This window comes from Mauremys mutica, chromosome 5 (genome assembly GCF_020497125.1).
Source record: "Mauremys mutica isolate MM-2020 ecotype Southern chromosome 5, ASM2049712v1, whole genome shotgun sequence".
NCBI classification, from domain to species: domain Eukaryota; kingdom Metazoa; phylum Chordata; order Testudines; family Geoemydidae; genus Mauremys; species Mauremys mutica.
In genome coordinates, this window is record NC_059076.1 from 95,683,073 (window position 1) to 95,707,674 (window position 24,602).

Below are 24,602 nucleotides of genomic sequence, written 5' to 3' on the forward strand. Positions count from 1 at the left end.
GAGCCCACCATGTCAAATCTAGCTTTGCATAAGAGATCATATCATCATACACCTTTGCTATCTGCTGTTATTCCTACAAGGATGCAAGCAGTTTGTAATACAGTGCAATATGTCATCTGTCCAAATATTAATCCGATACAAACATGATTAACTTTGCAAATTCAACAAGATCAAACCTAGAAAGATAACTTCTTATGAGAGACCAGGTGGATGAGGCAGTATCTTTTATTGGATTCACTTGTGCTGGTGATAGAGACAAGCTTCAGAGTTTACACAGAGCTCTTCTTCAGGTAAACTGGAAAGTTGATCCAATAAAAGATATTACCCTTATCCATCTTGTTTCTCTAATATCCTGGGACAAACATGGCTACAACACCACTGCCAACAATTTATTATGAAGCATCCAATAGCTAGCCCTTACACTGTGAAGTTATAGCTCCTATATACATTAATTTATCCTAGGCTACACTTGCACAAAGGGGTGTTTTATAGTGTTTACCTCTCTCTCTTTAGATAGTATAAAATTAATTAATCAATCACCCACCCTCTCCCTTCCTCTTGTAAAGTTAATAGCAGGTATTGGCTTACAAACACTCATGTTAAAATTAAAGGCAATTGAAAAATTTTAAATATTTTTTCCCAAAACCATTTTCTAAATGGAGAGTCCTTGTGGAAAAATTGGGCATTTTTTTCCATTTTCTATTTTTCAACAATACTAAGGAAAACAAACGTAGTCATTTTTCAGTATATTATTTTTCTTTTTCCTCTCCTCCCTTCTTTTCTCAGTGGAAAAAACAGGGTGATAACGGGGCATGTGTGCAAAAACTAAACACTCCAAAATAATTAAAAAAAATATATTAATGAAAAATTCTGAAAAATTGTTCCTTTTCCGAACTTGCAACCAAAAAAAAATTATTTTTCAAAATAAATTCCCCAATTTTTGGACAGTGCTAATTAAAATATTACGCCTCCTCTTAAATAAAATGAGTGAGGCATTAATTACTTTATCATTGCTTTGCAACATTCACTGTTTGTGATTTGACAATGCATTTTTCAGCTAGCAAGTCAATCATCCCTCATAAAGGGCATTTATATCAAAATGACAACTTACTAATGTTTTTACAGTTCTAGAAAATATAAAACTTTCCTGATTATTCCAGGAGGACATGTATAAAAATGTAGATTTCTCTAATAACATTAACATACCTTTACAAGGTTCTCTACTGACTTAGTCATTTCCTAAATCATAGCCTCACACAGGATCAAATATTATAATATTGTGCTTGAGTTTTCCAAAATCTTGTGCAAATAATGTTTTTTTAAAATTCAACAGAAAAAGTGATCTCAGTACAATATTTTCAGTTAAATACTCAAAGAAATTATTAATCTCACCTCAAAGTAACCTGAACTGAGAGAAACACTTGAAAATAAATTACTTTATTACTAATAATTTTGCTGTTGATCAACAACTTCTCTCCCATACACATTGCAAAATTCTTAGGCCCCTTTGTGCAATTCCAAAAACATAAATGGGCCAGAAAGCGGGCCTAACAAGACAGATGGAGATTGTCCAGGCATGAGAGAATCCTTAACCGCCCAATATGGCGGGCTCTATGTTACCCCTCTCAACTCCCCTTAGTGTAGAACAGGGGTCAGCAACCTTTTAGAAGCGGTGTGCCGAGTCTTCATTTATTCACTTTAATTTAAGGTTTTGCGTGCCAGTAATACATTAACGTTTTTAGAAGGTCTCTTTCTATAAGTCTGTAATATATAACTAAACTATTGTTGTATGTAAAGTAAATAAGGTTCTTAAAATGTTTAAGAAACTTCATTTAATATTAAATTAAAATGCAGAGCCTCCCGGACCGGTGGCCAGGACCCAGGCAGTGTGAATGCCACTGAAAAATCAGCTCGTGTGCCACCTTCGGCACCCCTGCCATAGGTTGCCTAACCCTGGTGTAGAAGTTGTGCCAGTCTGGTGGTGAAAAGACAGCTTTAGGCCTCCTTTCCCTCCTCCTCCCCCTCCCCAAGTGTAACCCTGTCAGACCTGAAAATCTGACCCATGGATTGAAAAACAGAGCTGGGATTTAAAGATGCAAGGGAATCATTATTCTCATGTGTATAGATTAAACCTTTATGGAGGCAAATAACCAATATGGCGCCTAATCCAAAGCCCACTGAAGTCAATGGGCAGACTCCCCATCATTTCAATGGACTCTGGATGAACAGACACATAGCGAGCAATTTTTGGGGTTTGTAGTTTCAACCACTGCAAAAGGTATTTAATTGCAAGATTTCAGTGAAATGCAGACTATATCTAAGACAGGGGTCTCAAACATGCAGCCCATGGGCTGCATGCGGCCCTCGGAGCTCTTCCCTGCGGCCCGCGGAGCTCCCCCAGTTACTTCCTGTCGCCGCCAAACTCCCCTCACCCTCGCCCCCCTCCCCGAGTTATTTTCTGTGCCTAAGCTCCCCGCGCGCTGCTCCCCAATGTTTGGGGCCGGGTCTCTCCCCTGGCCGCACCTGCCGCCCCCACGCGCCTCCCCCCAGTGTCTCCCGGCCCCCACTTGCTGCCCCCTCACCGCCCGGGAGCTCACGCTGACTCCACTCCTCCGCTATGCCGGCTTCCGGCATCACCTGCTGCCGCAGGGTCCTAGCGCCCCCCTGCACTAGGGCCAGGGCAGGCTGCCCTTCCCCTGCCCTTCTGCCCTAGTCCTGAGACTCTCCAATGCCCCGAGCCTCTCCAATGCCTCAAACCCCTCACCCTCAGCCCCACAGCCCTCACCCCTGCACCGCCTCCTATCCCCAAACCCCGTCCCAAAGCCTGCACCCCTACCCCCTGCCGCAGCCTGGAGCCTGCACCGAGCACAGAGCCTGCACTCCAGACCCCCTCCCCCACCCAAACTCCAGCCCAGGGCCTGTACTCCAGACCCCCTCCCCCACCCAAACTCCCTCCCAAAGCCTTAGGCAGTAAATCTAAGTGCATGTTTTGTCCTTTGAGTGAGGTGCATTACTGAGTGTATATATTTATTAAAACTGCTTGGAAATGACTTCGTCAAAAAAAAGAACACTCATGGAAGAAGAGAGAGTTTTCCAAGACAAATGGGAGAATTTATATTTTTTCACAGAGGTAAAAGATAAAATTCAATGCCTTATTTGTCAGCAAACGATTGCTGTTCCCAAGGAGTATAACGTGCGTCGGCACTATGACACGATGCACTGTGAAAAATATGATGCATTCACCGGAAAAATCCGAGAGGAAAAAGTTCAGCAACTTAAAGCAGCATTTGCCAAGCAAAGAAATTTATTTTCAGGGATTAACAAGTCTAGCGAAGATTCAGTAAGAGCAAGTTTTGTGATAAGTGAAATGATAGCTAAATCATCGCGACCTTTTACAGAAGGCTTATTCATAAAAGAATGTCTCATGAAGGCCAGTGAAAGTTTATGTCCTGATAGGAAGAAAGTTTTTGAAGGCATAAGCTTGTCTGCAAATACAGTTGCCTGCAGGATAACGGATTTAGCTGATAATGTGCAAAAACAATTGATTCAAATGGCAAAAGACTTTGAAGTATTTTCAATTGCTCTTGATGAGAGTACAGATGTATCAGATACCGCACAGTGTGCAGTGTTCATTAGAGGTGTGGACTGCAATTTGAATATAACTGAAGAATTGCTAGACTTAATGCCACAACGGGACGTGACATATTTCAAGGATTGGAAGAGTGCATTGAAAAAGCTGCGCTGCCATGGAACTCGTATCTTTGGCTACGGACGGTGCGCCATCAATGTGCTCTGAAAACATTGGTGTGGTTGGATTATTGAAGACCAAACTGAACAGCCTCAATATACCAGGAATTAGCTTCACCAGTATACATTGTATTTTGCACCAAGAAGCCCTGTGTAGTAAAAGTCTACAAATGAAAGAAGTTATGGATGTAGTTGTTAAAACTGTTAATTTTATACGTGCACGAGGGCTGAATCACAGACAGTTCACTTCTTTTCTAGCAAGTATGGACAGTGAATATGGGGAACTTCTGTATCACACTCAAGTTAGATGGATGAGTCGTGGAAATGTTTTGAAGCGTTTTTTTGCACTTAAAGAGGAGATTGATTCCTTCATGAAAATGAAAAACAAGGAGGTTCCACAGCTTGCTGATTCCACTTTTATCTGCAACCTTGCTTTTCTAACAGATGTAACTGATCACCTGAATGCACTGAACTTGAAACTTCAGGGTAGAAAACAGGTGATAACACAGATGTATGACAGTATTAAGTCATTCAAAGTCAAGCTTACTTTATGGGGGAAACAGCTGACTGCTGGCAATTTGGTCCATTTCTCAACTCTGAATTCCTTAGGAAAAGCTGAACCCAAATCCTTGAAAGAATATGCAGAGATCATTTCTAACTTACACAAACAGTTTGATGTGCGGTTTAAAGATTTCAAGGCACTTGAACCACATTTTCAACTTTTTTCCACACCATTTGCTGTTGAAATTGACAATGTTGCAGAGGAAATGCAGATGGAGTTAGTGGAGCTTCAGTGTGACACGATTTTGAAGCAGAAGTATACAGATGTTGGAATTCCAGAATTCTACAGGTTTCTTTCACAAGAAAGATTTCCCATGTTATTCTCTGCTTCTGCAAGGATAATGGCAATGTTTGGAAGTACATATATATGTGAACAGTTTTTCTCTTCCATGAAGATTAACAAATCTGTGTTAAGGTCAAGGCTCACTGATGAACATTTGCAAGCAACACTGAGATTGGTTTCGTCTCAGGGTATCAGACCTAATATTGATGCTCTGGTTGATGCAAAACGCTGCCAGCTAAGTGGCCAAAAATGAAATGACTGTCAAAATTAGCACTGACGTTTCACATTACAGTTAAAGAAGTTAATAAAAAAGTTAATAAATTGACTTTTAATAGCATACTATATTTTAATACTATACTACTATATTACTCTTCATTTTTTTTCTGCCTACCTCCAGGCGCTTCCCGCCGCCAAGCCGCCAAACAGCTGTTGGTGGTGCTTAGCACTTTCCAGGAGGGAGGGGGGAGGAGCGGGGAGCCGCGCGCTTAGGGGAGGAGGTGGAGAAGAGACAGGGCAGGGGCGGGGCCTCATGGAAGGGGTGGATTGGGGGTGGGGCCAGGGGCAGCAAGGGGGCATGTCAGTGATGCGGCCCTCGGGCCAATGCACTAGTCCTCATGCGGCCCTCGGGGTCATTTGAGTTTGAGACCTCTGATCTAAGACTCTGCAGAACTTGCTTTTTGTTGCAATAATGCAAACTAAGCACATTCTGTTTCTAAAATGGTTTTAATACCAACTTTGCAGGGTATTTTTTTCCCCATACATGAATCAAATTGATTTGGATCAGGGGTAGGCAACCTATGGCACGCGTGCCAAAGGCAGCACGTGAGCTGATTTTCAGTGGCACTCACACTGCCTGGGTCCTAGCCACCCATCCGGGCGGCTCTGCATTTAAATTTAATTTTAAATGAAGCGTCGTAAACATTTTTAAAACCTAATTTACTTTATATACAACAATAGTTTAGTTAATATTATAGACTTATAGAAAGAAACCTTCTAAAAACATTAAAATGTATTACTGGCACACGAAACCTTAAATTAGAGTGAATAAATGAAGACTCAGCACACCACTTCTGAAAGGTTGCTGACCCCTGGTTTGGATGATTAATTTATTCACTGATTAGAAAGAGCCTCTTGCTAAACACAAAGGATTTGGATTACTTCAAACAACTATTAGGCAATAATAATAATTGAATTATAAGCAGCATGTAAGTTAGTTTGAGCAATATTTTTCATTGGGTTTTCAGACCAACATTACCTATTTATCTTTATATTTCCTCTATTCTTATGTCTCATCTTACCTCTTCTATAATGTCTGTAACTCATTATCTAATATACTTTTCTTCTGAAAATGTGGTTAATTTGGCATGGTTAGAATTTTGCTGCAAAAGTTTAGCATTCCTGTTCTCTGCATCTTTTCCAAGGCACTGTTATGACACATGCAAAATATGATGGAAGCATTGCTTGGGAGTGGTTGGGGTTTTTTTGAGGGAGAGGGGCCTTAAAATACCAGTACTATAAAATGTTGTTGTTGAAGTTAGGTTCTCCTATATTGCAGTTAGGAAAAAAGTTCCTTTTTAAATGCTGTGTTTTCTGTAGTCCTTGTAACCGAGCACTTCTGGCTACTGTCTCAGACCTCGATCCTTCTAACACTTAAGAAAGTGGAAAAAAAAAACTTCACTTATGTTGATCAGTCTCACTGAAAAGTTATGCACCTGCTGTGTTTGCAGGATTACAGCCTTCCTGTAAGCATCTTTGCAAAAACCAGACACATTTTTCTCTGGGCTTTAAGATATTCAGTGTACTTTTTTTTTGTTAAATGAACATTACATATCCTGCCAGCATAACCTAATTCAAATAAAACTGTTAGCAGATAACGCTGACTTCTAAACCAAGTCCTTGCAAACATGCCTTATGCACTAATCCTTACTGTGGGCCAAAGCTCCACTCCTACTATAAGATCCATGAGGGAAGTCCAGCCATCACACTTAGATGTAGCCCTAATTGAAGTCAGTAGGGTTTCTCATGGGCACAGCTGTCCAACTGAACGAAGCTCATAAATAAACCAAATCAAAAGTAATTTTCATTGGACCACCAAAAACCCAACTAGGCAGTTTACGTCCCTAACAATTTTACCTGTCACCTCCAGCTGATGTATGACAAACTGTTAAAACAAAAACAACAACCAACAAAAAAAAAAAAACCCGAACACATTTTTGTTAGCAGAAAAACTGCATTCCTCCCCCACCTTCTCCATGCTTAAAGATGGCTCAACCATTTTTGGTGAAATTTTAAGAAAAAAACAAATTGCTACCTGACTTAAAGCAGGCCTACCAAATTTCAGTCAAAAGGCCAACTCTTTCATTCTAAAGTATGTGGGTATAACCTTAATATAGGTATTGCTATACACTCCACCAATAGTATACAACTGTTTTTAAATAGTTAGTTTTTAGTTATGGTTATATTTAAAGAGACACTGCCGGTTAGTTTAGGTCCAACATTAGTGATATTAAAAAAAAAAAAAAGGAGGGTGGAAACTTATATTGTAGCCCCCGAATTTCACATTCCTGCATGTACCTACAGTCAGCCATTTTGTATGTTCAACCACTGCCAGCTGAAACCTGATCATATAGTTAGAAATAATCTTAGACCCTGAGAAGCAAGGCCCTGCAGCTGCATGTTTGTACCTCTGTTAATCAGAATGAGAGGTTGGGACAGGGAGTTAATGTTGCATGAAAACAATGAACGTTTGGACAGACGACTTAGGTTTTAGGTGCCTCTGACATGCAAGTTTTGTTGTTATGATTAGAAATGTTTTGCTGATAAAGAGAATAATAAATTGTTATTGGCTGTTAGGGAAATTGTTAGCCTATTAGGGTCTATCATGAGTTACGTGCTTTATAAAAAGTTAGAAAGTGTGATTTGGGGCAGTCCGAAGAAGCTTTTCTTTGGGCAAGGATCTGACACTTAAGTTCCCCAGCAGTGAGACAGGAGGAGTGCCCCTGGAAGACTGGCTGCTGATTCCTCAAAACCATCTTATCTTTAGTAAATATAGAAGTATAGGATGTTCTGAATCTACTGCTATAGCGTGTAAGTGTGTGCATGTACTTGAGACCTAATAAAAAGTAGTTTTAGGTAAAAGCATTCTGGTTTGTATCAATCATATATCAGAGGAACTGTGTCCCCACTGATTTATTCCTGACACCACCTGGAGAGAAACAGTTTGGAGAGAATTGCTTAGGTTCTGAAAATCCTGGGTAACAATATAAATATAAATAAATGTTTTCATGAGGGGCAAGGTTTACCATGAGACAGAGCAGAGATGTGTGCCCGTTTCCTATCTTAAGTGTTTAAATATCAGCTTTTCGACTCATGGAAAAGAATTAATGGCAATAAAATTAAAAGTGGACATGGTTAGTGACTGTTGCGATGGTGCCGAATTGGTGTGGCCGTACTGAATGAATGATGAGAACATGGATTGACATGACTGAACTGTGAAAGAGGATTCTGGGAGCAGAATCCTTCTCTTAGCATCAAGCAGATTGCAGTGGTGAAACTGACTGGTTCCATGCTGCGTGTATGATCAATACTGATCTTTGGGCAGCAAATATGTCCACTTGAAAGCAAACAACACATGTAGAACATCCTGAGTGCAGCATATCTTTCCCTTTTTTTACTACTTTTTTGGATATGCCTGGATTGTTAAATATGTATAATCAGAGATTTCAGTCAATTTAATAAAATCACTAGAAACAACTAGGGTAAAGATATTCACTCAGTAACATGGAACACTGTTAAATAGAGAGATCTAATGTTTATATTATGGTATAATGTTTCTCTAAAAAAAGCTAACTGTTGTAACAATTATTATACTGTCTCCGATTTTTACATGGGTAGGATTTGTAAACCTGTTAATATTTCCTTAATAAAGTGATAGCAGTGAAGCTTTCTGAACTCAAAGACTGACTGTCACAGAATAAATTCTACAAGTGCTGAGAAGGTGGAAGAGAGAGAGCGCAGATGAAGAAAAGGAGCACCAAAAGCGGTCTGGATATACCAATAAACATCCACAACAGGCAGCAATTGCTGCAAGGAACCATGTAGACAGAATTAGATCAAATAGTAAAATATGCATGTTCTAGGTCAGGGGTGGGCAAACTTTTTGGGCCAAGGGTCACATCTGGGTGGGGAAATTGTAAGGAGGGCTGGGGCAGGGGGTGTGGTGTGCAGGAGGGGGTGTGGTGTGCAGGAAGGGGCTCTGGACAATGGATTGGAGCAGAGGAGGGGTGCAGGGCGTATGAGGGGGCTCAAGGAAGGGAATTGGGGTGCAGGAGGGGTGCGAGGTACAGGCAGGGGCCTTAGGGCAGGGAGTTGGGGAGCAAGAAGGCTTCGAGCTCCGGGGTGGCAGCAGCGCACACCGGGGCCATAGCAGGTTCCCTGCCTGCCCTGTCCCCGGCCCCGCGCCGCTCCAGGAAGCGCTGCGGCCCCTGGGGATGGGGGGGGGAGGGCTCCGTGTGTGCTGCCCTTGCTGCACCTCTAGGTACCTCCCCCGAAGCTCCCATTGGCCAAGGTTCCCTGTTCCTGGCCAATGCGGAGGGTGGTGCGTGGAGGTAAGAGCAACACACAGAGCCCTCTGTCCTCCAGCCCAGGGCCGTGGTGCTGGCCGCTTCTGGAGAGTGAAACAGGGCCCGTGGCGCCATGGGGTGCAGTCCCGTGGGCTGCATCCGGCCCATGGGCCGTAGTTTGCCCACCCTTGTTTTAGGTACTGGCAATAATGGAACTCCTAATATTGCACTCAATGAGTCTTTCATTCCTAAACTCTTCATAATGTAGGATTCGATTTGTTGAGTGCCCATTTGCTGCCAACCCCACGCATTTACTAAATTCAGTGAGATATGGTGTTGCATAAGGAATTCAGGATCAGGCTCTTAATGATGTCCTGTTCTACACCAAACAAGTCTTCTGAATTCTGATGAAATAGACAAAAAGCAGCAAGGGAGGCACAATCCAGGTTTCCTTATCTGGGTCTCAGACCAGGAATTCTCCCGAGAATAGCAAATTCTATTAATAACATCCATAAAGAGAACAGTGTTTCCCCATCTATCTTAAGGACATCCTCATGAAAGATAACGTGCAATAAGGGAGACTCGTTGTAAAAGGTATGAAAAAGCAGGAGCATCAGTTGTTTCTCAGCCAAGTTCCAAGTAGCAAAAAAGAGGAAGTTTGCATTTGGTGGGATAGTGTTCCAATTAAGTATGGGCCCAATAACACAAGTACTGAATGTCTCTTACACCCTTAATGCCCAATGACGTCAACAGAAATTTAGGGCATTCATCACCTTGCAGGAGCAGGTCCAAACTGCTGGAAAAAGATAAAGGAAAAATGCTGACAACAAAATCTTTCCAGTGAAGGAGTATGGTGAATAACTAGCTTGAGGGCAAGCTACTTAACTTTTATGATGCATTAAACTATTACTAAGTGTTCTGTTAAAACTTGTGAAAACATCACTTAGACCTTGGCAGTTCTTTCTGACTAACTTGATTAATCCCCCCCCCCACACACACACCCACAAGCCCTCACTGTTAGCTCCTCTCAATCACTGCAGGCAACACCATCAACCTGCCTAGCAGGCAGACCTCTAACTGGGACATGATCTTCAACTCAGAAGCCTCTTTAGAGCCTCACAACCAGGCTAAATCTTCCTGATTCTTTCCACAAACATCTCTTAGATACAACCTTTCCTATCCACCCACACAGCTAAATCGCTCATCCCAGTTCTCATCATCTTGTATCTCGATTATTGCTACAGCTTTTCCTCTGGCCTTGACAAATGCAATCTTGCTCAGCTCTTATCCATTCAGAATGCTGCTGATCACCTTTCTAGGTCAATGGTTCTCAACCGGGGGTACACGTACCCCTGCGGGGGAAGCAAAGGTTTTCCAGGGGATATATCAACTCATCTAGCTATTTGCCTAGTTTTACAACGGGCTAGTAAAAAGCACTAGCAAAGTCATTACAAACTGAAATTTCATACAGACAATGACTAGTGTATACTGCTCTGTATACTATACACAAATCCAATTATTTGGTAAAAATGAGAAAGTTAGGAATTTTTCAATAATAGTGACACTCTTTTTATTTTTGTCTGATTTTGTAACCAAGTACTTTTTTGGAAGGTGCAACCTGGGGGGTACACAAGACATATCTGACTCCTGAAAGAGATACAATAGTCTGGAAAGCTTGAGAGTCACTGTCCTAGGCCATCACGTTGCATCCCTCCATTGGCTCCCCATTCTCCATCACATCAAACTTGTCTTCACTTTCAAAGCCCTTCACAGCCTAGCCGCACCGTATCTATCACTTGTCATTCAACTCTTGCCTCTGATCAGCTCTTGATGTCAGTCTCCATCATCTACTTAGTAAATTTTCAATAAGCATCTTTGTGCGTTTCCTCATACCACCCCTCACACTTGGGAAGCACTCCCCGAAAACAGCCACAAAGCTATGTAATTGTCCTCCTTCAAATCCCTCCTGAAAACTCTCTTTCGCTATGATGACAACAGCAACTTAACAAAGGTTAGGCTGCTGGTGTGCTGAGACCACTGCCTACGGGATCAATACTATCTCTGTTTTCTCATACTCCCCCATCTGTCTGTCTGTAGCCATTTGTTATCTCTTGTCTTAGACTGTAAAGTCTTTGAGGCAGGCACCATCTTTTTATTCTACCGTTTATATTGTAACGTCCCGATCCTGCTGCGGTATCTAATGAAGACATGGGGTTTGTCTGCACATGGAATAGATATTAACTCACTGTACGGGATACTGTTTTTGTGGAATAAGAGTGACCTAATTAGCTTAATCCAAGTGGGGCTGGGATTTCATCCAGAGTTTATATTTTAGAAGCAATTGACATGAAATCATTTTTCTCCACACCGTAATGTATACTCCTTAGTACAGGGATTCCTATGGATGTGCAATTGCACTTGTTAAATAAGCAACTAAAAGAGAAAATATAAAAATTATGAGATAAAAAGTTCAATGTCCTGCTGCAAGTGCCTAAGCAGTGTATTTCAAATAATATTTGAACTTTTCTATTAGGCATGCAACAATTTTAAAGCACTGCATGATGCTCTTTGAGCTAAGTTCTGAAATACACTACAATGCATTGCTCATCTTCCTTGTCTTATTGTTTTTCTTATATTTGAGGTCAACTTGTTTCTGACAACTTTTATTAAATACGTTTCCTGAAGGAAGACCAGATGTAACCAGAATCCCGTGTGAAGGGAGAAGTGAAACAGAAGTTTGATTTTCCAGCAGCTTTTAATTAAGCATGACCAACTGCATAATTAATATGGTAACAAGGTATCTGGAAAGTTGCTATCTCTCTCCAAATTCCTAATTTTTCACTAAAAATTTTTAACACAAATACTTTGGAAGTTGGACAGGCACTTCCACGTGCAACAGTAGTATGTTAACCTCACAGTTATTTCCCCATCTAAAAAGGATGCACATATATGTCCCTTTAGATATATATCCCATAGGACATGTGGAAACAGAGAGAAACCAAAAAGCAATATATATCCTTGTTAATTTGAATACAAAAGGAGGATAAATAAAATATATATAATAGTGACATCATCTTAATCTGAGCGCTCATGCTCAGTACTCCCAGGAAACAACAAACAAAAATAAAACTCTCCTGTAGAAAAATCTACAAAACAGTAACACTACAGTACAGCAGCTTCACAAAATTCATCATCCCTAACCTGAAAATGAAACAGTCAATTTCCATATCCATTCAATCCTAAATTTATCTATGAAGGCTGCCAGTAAGGGTGTGAATTAGTGCCAACTGGGATACTGTTTTTTTGTTATGTGGACACCTCCCCACTTAAAACTTTAACTAGACAATCAACTCATTTCATTTCACATAGATTAGTCACTATTCGCTTCAAGTCCTGATAGGCCTGGATTAAATCACACCAAGGCCCAGTTCTCAAAAGGAATCCTGCAACAACAAGCCATTGCATGCATACAATAAAGGGAGAAATACTGACTATATAGACAGTTTCAAGCTTCTAAGGGGGATATTTTTAATAATGAAAAAAATCAGTATCTTAGCAGTGTCCTTGAAAATACTTTGGTAACTAATATCCCAGTCTTAAACAGCAGTCTACTGTTTTAAGATTGTATTTTATTTATTGGGGGGGGGGGAAGGGCAGTAAGTGGGCCTACAGTGGAGAATCAGCTAATCAGGCTAATGATGCCCCATCTCACCCCAACTTTAGTTTTCTAGAAAGCATTTAGCATATTAACCCCCCCAACATATTAGCATTAGTGCATGCATATAAAAATGATCCTTGTCCTTCTCCATAATCACAAACCTCACAGCTTTGCCTCCTTCACAGCAGGGCTGCCGATGGAGGGGTGGGGGGGGGAGGGCAGGCAAAAGGGGCAGCGCTGCCGCAGCAAAGGACCCTGCCATGGCAGCGCTTTAACATCGTTGCCCCTTCTGCCCCCCGCCCCTGGCCTCCGAGAAACCCCCGAGTGAGAAAGTTGCCAATATAGACAAGCCCTTAGTCTCTGTCAAGCTACCACTATAATGCGGCCATCTTTAGCCTGAGTTGCACAGGGTTATTACTGCACTTTTGTATGAAGCTATGGTTCTTTCCCATGAGCCACAGGAAAATGACAAATCTGTAGCAATGAGCTGTTGCCATGTATAATGTTCTTGCGTAGGACTAAATAAGTAATTATGATGTGTTCTTCAGCTCTGAGTACAACGAGGGTTGGGTATTTGCCAATACTCTTTAGATTTGACTTAAAATTATGAGAAATTCATTTTTGTTATGGGCAACAGCACTTATTTTCCAATAAACATCAAACATATCTGATGGGGATATTTTGGCAGACAGAGGCCAGAGGGAAAAGCACAAGGAGAGATGTTCTTTCACGACATGCTTGAAAAAACTTCCACAGCTCATTGAATGCATTATAAAACAAAACAAATACACTGCATGCAAATTTTCTAGTCATGTGAGATTAAAATCAGGTGTCTCTAAAAGCTGAAGAGTTGTCTCTTCGGTAATAAGCAACAGAAACAAAGTATTTTCAGACTGGCTGTTGAGAAAAGGGAAAGAGAAGAGAAAATATTCCTCAAACTTCAAGATCTCCCAAACTCCAACAGCTACCTACTCACTCTCTCTTGTGGCTTGCTTACTGTGCTCTTGAAACTTAAGATACATAGTGTTTCTTTGCTAAAAAAGGACATGTATTGAGCATTTTTAAGTCACTGTTATACCAGATTTCTTTATCCAGAGGGTAATGCTAGAATTTTATTGTAGCAACTTTTAGGGAAAGTCACAAGGGAATTATATTGACAAAAACAATTTTAAGAAATCAAGTCACAGGAATTCATACACAAAATACCCTAAAGTCAGAGTGGGAACAATAGATATGTCCAAGCCTGAGTCACAATGCACCCTGAACAGCACGAAAGGGAGAACTATGTCAGTGAGCCCACCTCTCTGGAAAACTATGTCTACACTGCAATTAAACCCGTGCAGCTGGCCCATGTCAGCTGACTCAGGCTGGCGGGGCTCAGGTTATGGGCTTGTTTAATGGTGGTGTAAACGTTCAGGCTGTAGCTCAGGCTCTGGGACTCTCCTCCCTCACAGAGTCCCAGGGCCCAGGTTCCAGCCTGAATATCTACACTGCAATTAAAAAGCCCAATAATCCAAGCCCCATAAGCCCAAGTCAGTTCTCGTGAGCCAGCCACAGAGGTTTAACTGGAGTGTAGACATACCCACAAAGGCTTACTACCCGTTTGGCTTGCTTTTCCTTGATTCATTTAAAGACTTTTTTTTAATTGGGATTGTGCTGCTCTTTAAAAGCCTGAAAGGTTTTGTTTGTTTAAATTTAGAAATAAACATTTTTTTTTGCTTGTGTTTTAACCTTATAAAAATCAGGAATGTAAAGTCTTGGCTTCCCTGAATACTGGAAAGTATAAGGGACGTTTACTGTTAACTCTTAACATAGTATCTGAAGAGGTGAAGATGCTGAAGATTTAACAAAAACCAAAGCTTTAAAAATCCTCTTTGCTTTTAAACAGTTCTACTTTGACTCTTTATCCTGTCATATCATTTTTCATATAAGCTCTCCGGCCTACACAGGACAGGAAATTGCAATGTAAAAAACAAGCAGGTTATTTTAAAGCTACTTTTCGCACCTTTTTTGATCATCATAAAGAATCCAAAAAAAGGTACAAGCCCCATTTCCCCCCTTTGTTTCACAGCTATTCAAAAATGACCTGCAGTTGGAGCCTTACTTAGATATGGTCACTTCAACATCTTTAAAAGTCTTTATTTATATATATATATTATATATATATATATAAATAAATAAATAAATAAAAGGGACTTTGCAAACAGAAAAGAAAAGAAGCTAAAAGGTCAAATTTTAGATTTGATAGCTGAAACAATATCCTGTGGAGCAGATTCTGATCTCTGTGGTACATTTGCAGTCATTAAATAACAGGATTCACAGAGTCACTGAGGCTATGTCTTCACTGCCAAGAAAAGATGTATTTTTGCAACAGGATAACTAATGTTAGCTATCCTGTTGTAAAACCATAGTGGAGACAAGCACTGAAGTTTACACTGCATGGTACTGTCAAAATAATGTCACTTTTCTTCTTCCATCACTTGCATTCCCTGCTCTTTTGCAAACTCCTTCAACCTCCAAGTTTTGAACTTCTCATCTTCATTCGCAAGGCTTCGCTCCTACTCTTCCCTCATCCCCCCCTAGAGTCAACAGCATCTAGCAGACTGAACATAGGACTGGATGCCTGGAACTGCTGAGTTCTAATTACCACCTTGTTATTGACTTGCTACGTAGCCTTGGTCGAGTCACTTAATCTTTCTGCATCAGCTTTTCCTCTGTAAAATGATTACCTGTCTTACAGTGATGTTGTATGGATTAATTAGTTAATAGTTATGGTGCTTTGAAGCTGTACATCACTATATATTGTGCTACTACACTCACACCATTTACATTTCCCTGTATACCACCCTCACTTTTTTCTTGACCGCTCCCTTTGACTCCTTCCATGCTCTCCTGACAGTATGCCTCCTTTCAGGTCATCATTTTCACTTGTACTGATCTCCAAATCATTGTTAGCTATGTGAGCTCACTCACACACACACCTATATATAAACACACACACTCCTGTTCAATAAAACTTTCTAACTGTAATGTCTCTAATTCACTGTGTGCATGAGTTCTGGTTTGGTATCATTTTATACTGTACCTCCACATGTCTAGACTCGGACCTACAGGTATCAATGGAAGACCTTCTGCTTCTGCACCAGGTCTTTGCTCCCGGTAGCCAGCTCCTAACAGTGGGTCTCCAATGGAGCCACTCTGCCAGAGCTCAGTTTTAAAGGATACTGAATGGATACATTAGCTTTCCTGGAAGATCTCTGCAGGGGCCAATCAAGGGAAAGATAGACAGTGCATATTCTCACCAGGCCCACTTTCCATCAGCTCCTATTCATGGGTTTTCAGCCTCTTCCGGAGCTCTGTAAGCAGAGGTACAAGGGTGACAGATGTTGGTTCAGAAGCAGCTGATACTGCCTTCCACAGGAAGGATTTGATCCACACACAGAAGTCGCAGCTGCACGTGAATCATACGGGCCTCTGTTAGTTGGCCAATTTTACCCACTGCACAGGCCCACAAATACCTGTGGCAGTACATAAATAATAACCCTTTGATTTCAGTGTCAAAACTACACAAACTAAACGTACAAAAGGCTTTATGTTTTAGCCTCCTAATCTGTTTTGACAACCAAGAGTTATTAAACATCTAGAGGTTTAGAGAAGTAATGGACACCCACAGGCCTAAGGATCAATTTATATTGTGAAAAGCAAACAATAATAATCCTCTCTTAGGAAGGCATTTGTTATTGCTTTCTCTGTAACAAGAAACTGCAAAAGGCACTAACAAAAGCCTTTGCAAACCCGAATCAAATCTGCATGGAGTCATCTTTAATGGAGGTGCCTTTTATAAATCAGATTTTAAATTCTCACATATAAAACAGAACCAATGTTTTTTCTGGGACACTTGTGTAACAAACAACAGAAGCCACCTCTGCAGTTAAATGGCTGGAGGCATACAAAATTGCCTGTAGACATCTGAACTCCACCAACTAAGAGAAAGCTTTGGCTGCTTTCCATTCTCAGGCCCTGCTCCTCCATTGCCTTGTAACTTGTGTAGTAATTTATACCTATGTAAAACGCTACCAGATCAGAATAGCACACAGGTGAAAATAACTATGAAAGGTGCACAGCCATGCCAGTATCTGACCCTTCAATGCTACCTACAAGCCTGATTTAGTACGGGGAACAAGCAGAAAGCTTGACAGTGGGTTAGAGTACAATATAATCAGAGTTTACTGTACACTCAGTCACAAAGGCACAGAAGTAAGATCTGAACAAATAAAGTGACAAGAATCCACACACAGCTCACTCCAACTCCATGCAAAATGACACCTGAAAAGCAGTAGGAGCCAGCAGCAACAGAGAAGTTTTCCCCATGGAACATGAAGATTTTTTAACTGTGGCTTCTCTCTGCACACCCTTCCTCAGCAGCACTGCTGCCTTCATGTTGGTTCTATCTCATCAATAGCTCCCCAACGCTGAGAGTGAATGGTTTTAAAGAAGGCTCTACAGCTTACAAGTTGCCCGTCATAGAAAGATGCTCTGCTCCATCCCACAAGCTGTCTTCCCTGGAAATCCCTTTCTCATATTTCCCATCCTCTTCTGGAACCCTTAACACACCTCAACCTGCATAAGACCTCCTCTGGTTTCTAAGTAGTTCAAATACAGACAGAAGCCCCTGCCCAACACAGCAATCAGCAGATGCCTTCTGCAGCTGTTAGGGAATCAGAACGTGCTGGGGAGCTGGCACATGGACAATTACAAGGTAATTTAAACTGTAAATAAAATCCCACATGGTTGGGATAATGCTGATAATGTTTCAGGGAGTGGGAGTAATACCTTTAAGTAAAACTAGATATGGCCCCAAAATTGGATGAGGATATTTAGGATCCAAATCACAAATTCACATTTAGTCCCTGTACTTAGAATAGGCCAAATCTAAATGCCACCAGATTTTGAGGGTTCAAAACCACAGATCTGAATTTTGCAGTTCAGGCTCATCACGTTCAGAATGGGGATACGTGAATGCCATGGAGTTTCAGGTTCCAAACCCTTTTCCGGAATCCTTAACCATAGGACCCCCCCTTTTTTATCCTGCCCCCTCTCTCTGTTCCTCCTCACAGCCTCTCAAAAATGAAATGCAAACATTGGCCAACATACAATGGTCTACTCTATTCTCCATCTATGCTCTCAAGTGTTTCTATCTATTTAGGGCCATGCCTACACTAGAAGTGTTTTACTGGTATAGAAATACCAGCATACTACACTAGCAAAGTGCTCCTAGTGTGGACGCAACTGTACTGGCAGAACTACGCTTAGTACAACAATAGCAAAACTGCTACCCACAAGTGAAACAAGCTATACAGGCAAGACCTGAAATTCTAATGTAAAAAACAAGCAGGGGAAAAATCCCTTCAGGCCTTCTTAGAAAGACAAAAAGGGCACAACCCACATTTGGAAAAAAAATCCTGTGGGTCATCCTCAAAGAAAACAAATGTTTTAGATCTTATTTTGAATATAGCCTTCTAACGGCACATCTTCACTAGTTGGCAGCACTTTAACGTGGCTTGTGTAGTTGTGGCAGAGCACTGGGAGAGAGCTCTCCCAGCACTATAAAAAACAAACAAACACCTCAACAAGGGGCATAGTTCCCACCACTGGTGCACTGTCTACACTGGCACTTTACAGTGCTGAAACTTGCAGCGCTCAGGGGTGTGTTTTTTCACACCCCTGAGCGAGAAAGTTGCAGTGCTGTAAAGTGCCAGTGTAGACAAGCCCTAAATGTGAACCAGTGTAGTGTTGTTCCTCCCCCCAACACGCTGGAACAATAACCCGAAGGGAGGTGTGAAGTACCCATTCATTTCAATGGGATGTTAACGCCAAAGCAAATAGTAATTTAACGTCAACACTAATTAATATCACTGCTTTCAGTTTAGCAGAAACAACCACCTACTCCCCTTAACCCAGGAATCTCAAACTCAAATCACCACGAGGGCCACATGAGGCCCCCGCCCTCACTCCACCCCTTCCATGATGCCACGCTCTTGCTCCCATTCCACCCCTTCTCCAAAGTCCCCATCCCAACTCCGCCCCCTCCCTGCCCCTATTCCAACCCCTTCCCCAAATCCCCACCCCGCCCCGCCTCTTCTCCGCCTCCTCCCCTGAGCGCACAGCTCCTCGCTTTTCCCCCCTCCCTCCTGGAAAGCGCTAAGCACCCCCAAACAGCTGTTTGGTGGTGGGAAGCGCCTGGAGATAGGCAGAGGAGCGGGGACGCAGCACGCGGGGTGGGGTGGGGAGAGTGGCAAGTGAGGGGAGCTTGGCAGCTGCAGGAAGTAATTCCGTGGGCCGCGTGTTTGAGATCCCTGCCTTAGCCATTGTTCTTAGAAGTCTGCAGCTATATCTACACTACGGGGTCTATAGTAGCACACCTGCAGCACTGTAGCTATGCTGGCATAACCCCATAATGTAGATAGAAAAAACCCTTTTGTTGCTGTAGACTGTCACTGTAGGAACAGTACCTCCCTGAGAAACCATAGCTAGGTTGATAGAAGCATTATTCCATCAAGCTAGCTGTGTCTACACAGGGGGTTAGGCTAGCATAGCTACGATGCTCTGGGATATGGATTTTTCACATCTCTCAGCACCACAGCTCTATCAGCCTAAATTTGAAGTGTACACCACTTAAGTGTACACCAACATTTAGGTTGTAAGCTCCTAGAGGCAGGAACTATCTTTTTTCCCTATACTGTGGTATGTATCTTTGTTTTTTAAGTAGCATAGCAACATCCAGAGAAGTCGTTTTGTTACTGTAAGGGAATTTTTGCTGCCATTACACAGATGGTCCCCAAAACAATATACTATACAATGGAATTAAAGATAAAAGTGAAATTTAATTGTTCAATTCTGCAATGAATCAATGACAAAGCTGAAGTGCCTACCAGATGAGAGACAATCAGTACATTTGTCTGTAATAATACACACTTGTCCATTGCTCCAAGATATTCTTGACAGGAATAACCTGTGAATCCACTTTAACCACTACAAAAAGTACTGCAACACTATAAAGCATGCCTGTTGAGCGAGAACAGTTTCAGACTCTGAAACAAGTTCAGTAGGCTCACTACCTAAAATATCTCACAGTTCAACCACAAATGGTTAGTCTTTATTTTAAATTTCTTATATTGCTAAAAAATGAAACTATATGATGTAGTGGCCTGAACACAAGACAGAGACCAAAAAACTCCCAGGTTCTAACACTTGACCCTTCCACTGACTTATGCTGTGACCTTGAATTAGTCTCTAAGGTCAAGGTTTTTGGTGCCTCCCTAGAGATTTTGGCCTTGTCTGTGTTAGAAAAAGATGTCTTAGAGTGGACATACCCTTTCGGAGATGCTGCGCATCTACAGCTCCCAACTGCAGCATCCACAATCAGTGACCATTTTAGAAAATTTTAGCTTCCATCTCTCTCTCTCTCTGATTTTCCTCCTGTAAATAATACCTTCCTCATGGGTCAGTTGTGAGGATCTATTATTAGATAATGACAGTACAATAGTTTGAAGGATGACCCAGTGGTTAGGATAGCCTAGGATCTGAGAGACCTGGATTCAAATCCCTGCTCTGCTACAGACTTCCTGTGACACCTTGGGCAAGTCACTTAGGCCTGGTCTGCATCTAAAACTTAGCTAGGTTGACCTATGTCACTCAGAGGTGTGAAAAACCCTTTCCATCACTGTAGCAAGTCTCTACACTAGAGATACTATATTGGAACAGTTAAGTGCCATAGCTGTGGCACTGTAGTGTGGGCATACCCCGAGTGTCTCTGTGCCTCAGTTCCCTATCTGTAAAGTGGGGATAATAGCCCTTCCCTACCTCACAGGGATGATCCAAGGATAAATACATTAAAGATTCTGAGGCACTCAGATACTATATAGAAGTACCTTGAAGTATTAAAATAGTATTAAAATAAATCCTACTGTTCAATATCCACAACTGCAGCACAATAGTTTCCCCTTTTGGAACAGTTACTTCTGTGTAATTTTAAGCAACTTTTTGTTATCAATTTTAGAAGAAGGCCCCAATTCTGCAACTTATTTTGTGTAGGTACATCTCTGTTACCACATGAAGCCACATGGATTTCAATAGGACCCTGTGTGCACCCAGGTCGGTCTGTTTGCTACAAGTTTTAGGGACTAAATCCTTAATTACTACAAAATGTGAAAAAAAAAAACTCAGTCCCTCTCCCCAATGTCTGTGATAAATAATTATAAAAAAAAATCCAATACACACTTCCACTTACTAGATTAAGATTTCAGTTACACAATTTTTGCCTTCCTGCAAAGCTCAACCGACTATATGTACATAAAAAGGAAAGGCCTGCTGTGAAGCAGCCCCTAACATAAGTAAGTTTCACTTCAAATTCTCCATTGTCTGACATTTTCACATAATCCCTTGTATTATTAGTGAAAAGAGTAACATGGAGACGATAATGCTAAACAGCAGCACTACAGATCACATGCTTTCAAAGCAAAAGAAAGCTACCGAATTAGTAAAAACAGGACTTCTCTTATGTTACAATCAATGCATCTCTGAGTTCAATACTGAAATTCAAAGGTCAAATATGCTGCACTGTAGCATCTCTTCTTACAGAATGATTAACACTCTACTGAGACCCACAGGCACGACCCTGCACTAGTTATGCAGTGGTGGTGTAGCCCAGTCAGTCCCAGGATATTAGAGAGGCAATGGGTGGGGTAATATCTTTTATTGGGCCAACTTCTATTAGTGAGAGACAAGCTTTTGATCTACGCCGACCTCTTCTACAGGTCTGGAAAAGGTACAATACTCTTGTATTTAGCTGTGACACTCTTAGTACCTTTCCCAGACCTGAAGAAGAGCTCTGTATAGCTTGAAAGCTTGCCTCTCTCACCAGCAGAAGTTGGCCCAATAAAAGATATAACCTCATCCACCATTTCTCTCTACTCAGTTAAAACTTTATCTGAATAAAGAGTTCAGATTTCACTGAAAGAACTACACATGCTATATTCCCATTTGCAGAAGATTTCCAGGACTAGACCTATTTCTATACTGGCAAACTTTTCTAGTTTGTTCATTATCAAATTCTGACTTAAACTTGACTAGAAAATATTTGTTTTTCTGATTATCAATTTTTCCATGGAACAGTTTGAGTCTGATCCTTCAAAGGTCTCACACATTTGGCATTAACAATGAGGAGTCCTTGTGGCACCTTAGAGACAAACAAATTTATCTGGGCATAAGCTTTTGTGGGCTAAAACCCAGTTCATCAGATGCATGGAGTGAAAAATACAGTAAGCAGTATATATATTATAGCACATGAAAAGATGGTAGTTGCCATAGCTTACGCTACAGCAGCAGAGACAGAAGGATTCCTAGTCTGAAGGTACATAATATTTTATTAACATAAGAATTATATACATAATTAATACATATTAATTGTGTACAGACTGAAATCAACAATAACCACTCACTTTCCTAGCTATTATTTTCTCTGCTTCCTTCCCCACATTTAGGGACATTAAGAGATAGGAAAGGGGCTAGTGCAGCTACTAAATTCTTTGTGATTAGACCATAATACCACAGACTAGGATCTTCACTCAGACTGTGCCCTCAGTTCTGACATGTTTAATAATGTATTAGCAGTTGGCCAAGCCCAATACATGAGAGATCTGGTATGAAATGTGTATACTGTATAGGGCCTACTGCAAGGCCTTACGACAGCCAACAGGCAAACCAGCAACTGTCTCTCTGAATTAATATACAAGTTCTCCTTTATCTTCATAAGTATAAAGCAGTTCCACCCAAACACCAAATCTAGCTTTTGCTTTTACATACTTTATCACTGGCCCTTTTGCAACCCCCCACTAATGGCAATGAGAAAAAAAATTCAGCCACAAAATATACCCCGAGTCTGACTGTATTTCATGTTTCTCTTCCACCACCACCACCACCCCCACTCCCCTCCCCCGGGGCCTAGTGTAACGTTCCTACAGAAGATGTAGGGCTGGCTGGATTCAGAAAATTGAGCTAATGCATTAACTCCTATGGGGCATAAATAAACATAATCCTTTAAAAGAAAAGCATGCAAGACGAATGGCCTGAATTAACGTATGGGGCACTCCTGAGGGATTATCACGCTGCTCCTCGGACAAGCCACCACACGCTTTGGCAGGAACCTGAGCTACGCAGCACAAAGGAAGGGGGGGAGTGGGAGGAAAGAGTTAGCAGAAGGGGTTTCACACTTACCAGTCCCGCTATGCACATCACAGCGTCACGGCCACGAGCCCCAGCGGAGACCCGGCCGCGCAGCGTGTCCCGGTCACGCGGATGGCGCTTCTGCCCCAGCTATTTCCACAGCCGAATCCAGCGCCGCTGCCTCACCCAGCACCAGCTCCCTCCTTCCCGAGGCTCGGCCGGGCCATCCTCCTTCCTTCGGGGGCTGCAGGGAGCAGCGAATCACAGCCCGACCTCGCCCCCTCTGACGTCTCCTCCAGGCACCTCTTGAGTGGCTCTCCTAACTCCAGCTGTTGGGAGTACTGCAGCGCTCACTCTTCTCTCTCCAGACCTGGGTTCTCCCTAGTTTTGCCTTTGCTGTCTTCTGCTCTTTGCTTCTTCTATCCTCTCCCCCTCTTCTTTCCCTCTCCTCTCCTGTTCCACTCTGCCCTTATCCTCCTGGTCTGTACGGCTTTGAGGGGGAGAAATGGCATGTGTGCCCAGTCAAGGTACAAGATTTCTTGGAGGTACTGATGTTCACAACTCGTTTTAACAAAGTTGCAGAAGGCAGGTTTAAAAGTTGTAGACCTGCCAACTCACGTTCATTTGGAGGAAGAGGCTTCCTTATTTTGGGAGTTCATTTAGGGCAGTATTTTAATTGCTCTTGCAATGTGTGTGTGTTTGAATGAGATGTTAAAAACTTCGCATTCGATTATTTGAATTTCACCCTATGTAAAAATTTAACTTATTTCAAAACAGCAACCCTAGCAACAGAGATAAAATAATGAACATATAAAAGAAGTTACTGAGTAGCTGTAGGATTGGTGAAAGTGGTGGTTTCCTTTTTGTTTGTATTACTTAAATAGAGTGGGTAAAATACAAGCACCCACACTGATTGGGATATGAGAGAGTACACACATCTTGTTTGATCCAACAGCAGTCTGTGAGGAAACACTTGGTTACAAAACACACAGCAGTGTGGATCTTGGCAAACAGTGCAATTAGTGAGAAAGTAATCGCTGACTGGCATTTTAACATACTATCATTTACCCCAGAGCGTGGCTAATCTGAGGCAGTGTTTAGAGAGCCAACTTCAGCTGGTAGTTAATATGCAGATTAGATTGTCTAATATCATTACCGCCCTTGGTGCTAAAATGGGGCTAGTAATCAAGAGAAACTGTGCAAAATGTCTGTGTAGACAAGTCCTTGTATTGTGAGCTCTCACACCTTAGTTAAAGGGAGAGAGGCAGTTGCTCTTTAATAAAGGCCTCCTTTCTTCCAAATGCTCATTATGTGTAAGTGTTACATAAATCTTTCAGGCCTTCTCTCTATATTGCTGTATACATAAAGCACAGATCACCTTTTAAGGGTTTCTCTTAGCAGATGGAAGCAATGTTCGGGGTGCTGCTATGATGGAGGTTAATATTTCTTCATTCTTACAAGGGAGATTGACAAGCTTGATCATTTGCCAGGTCAGGTTGACATTTGAGACAGCTTGACCCTACTGAACCTTCAGTCTAATCACCTTATCAATGCAATCACACAATGC

The 24,602-nt window shown here is 41.7% G+C and overlaps 1 protein-coding gene across 2 annotated transcripts in view; it reads right to left on the reverse strand.

The window, feature by feature from the left end:
* The window catches only part of ATP10D (ATPase phospholipid transporting 10D (putative)), an 85,133-nt gene extending 61,811 nt beyond the window's left edge, over positions 1–23,322 (reverse strand). Inside the window, exons 1-2 of one of the 2 annotated variants that reach the window (XM_045018886.1) lie at positions 23,087–23,322; positions 16,114–16,167 (exon numbers count right to left, since the gene is read on the reverse strand). The gene's annotated coding sequence lies outside the window, so the exon portion shown is untranslated. The remainder of the gene's footprint in view (positions 1–16,113; positions 16,168–23,086) is intronic. The other variant, XM_045018885.1, reaches the window with a different exon arrangement.
* Positions 23,323–24,602: the final 1,280 nt, after the last annotated feature.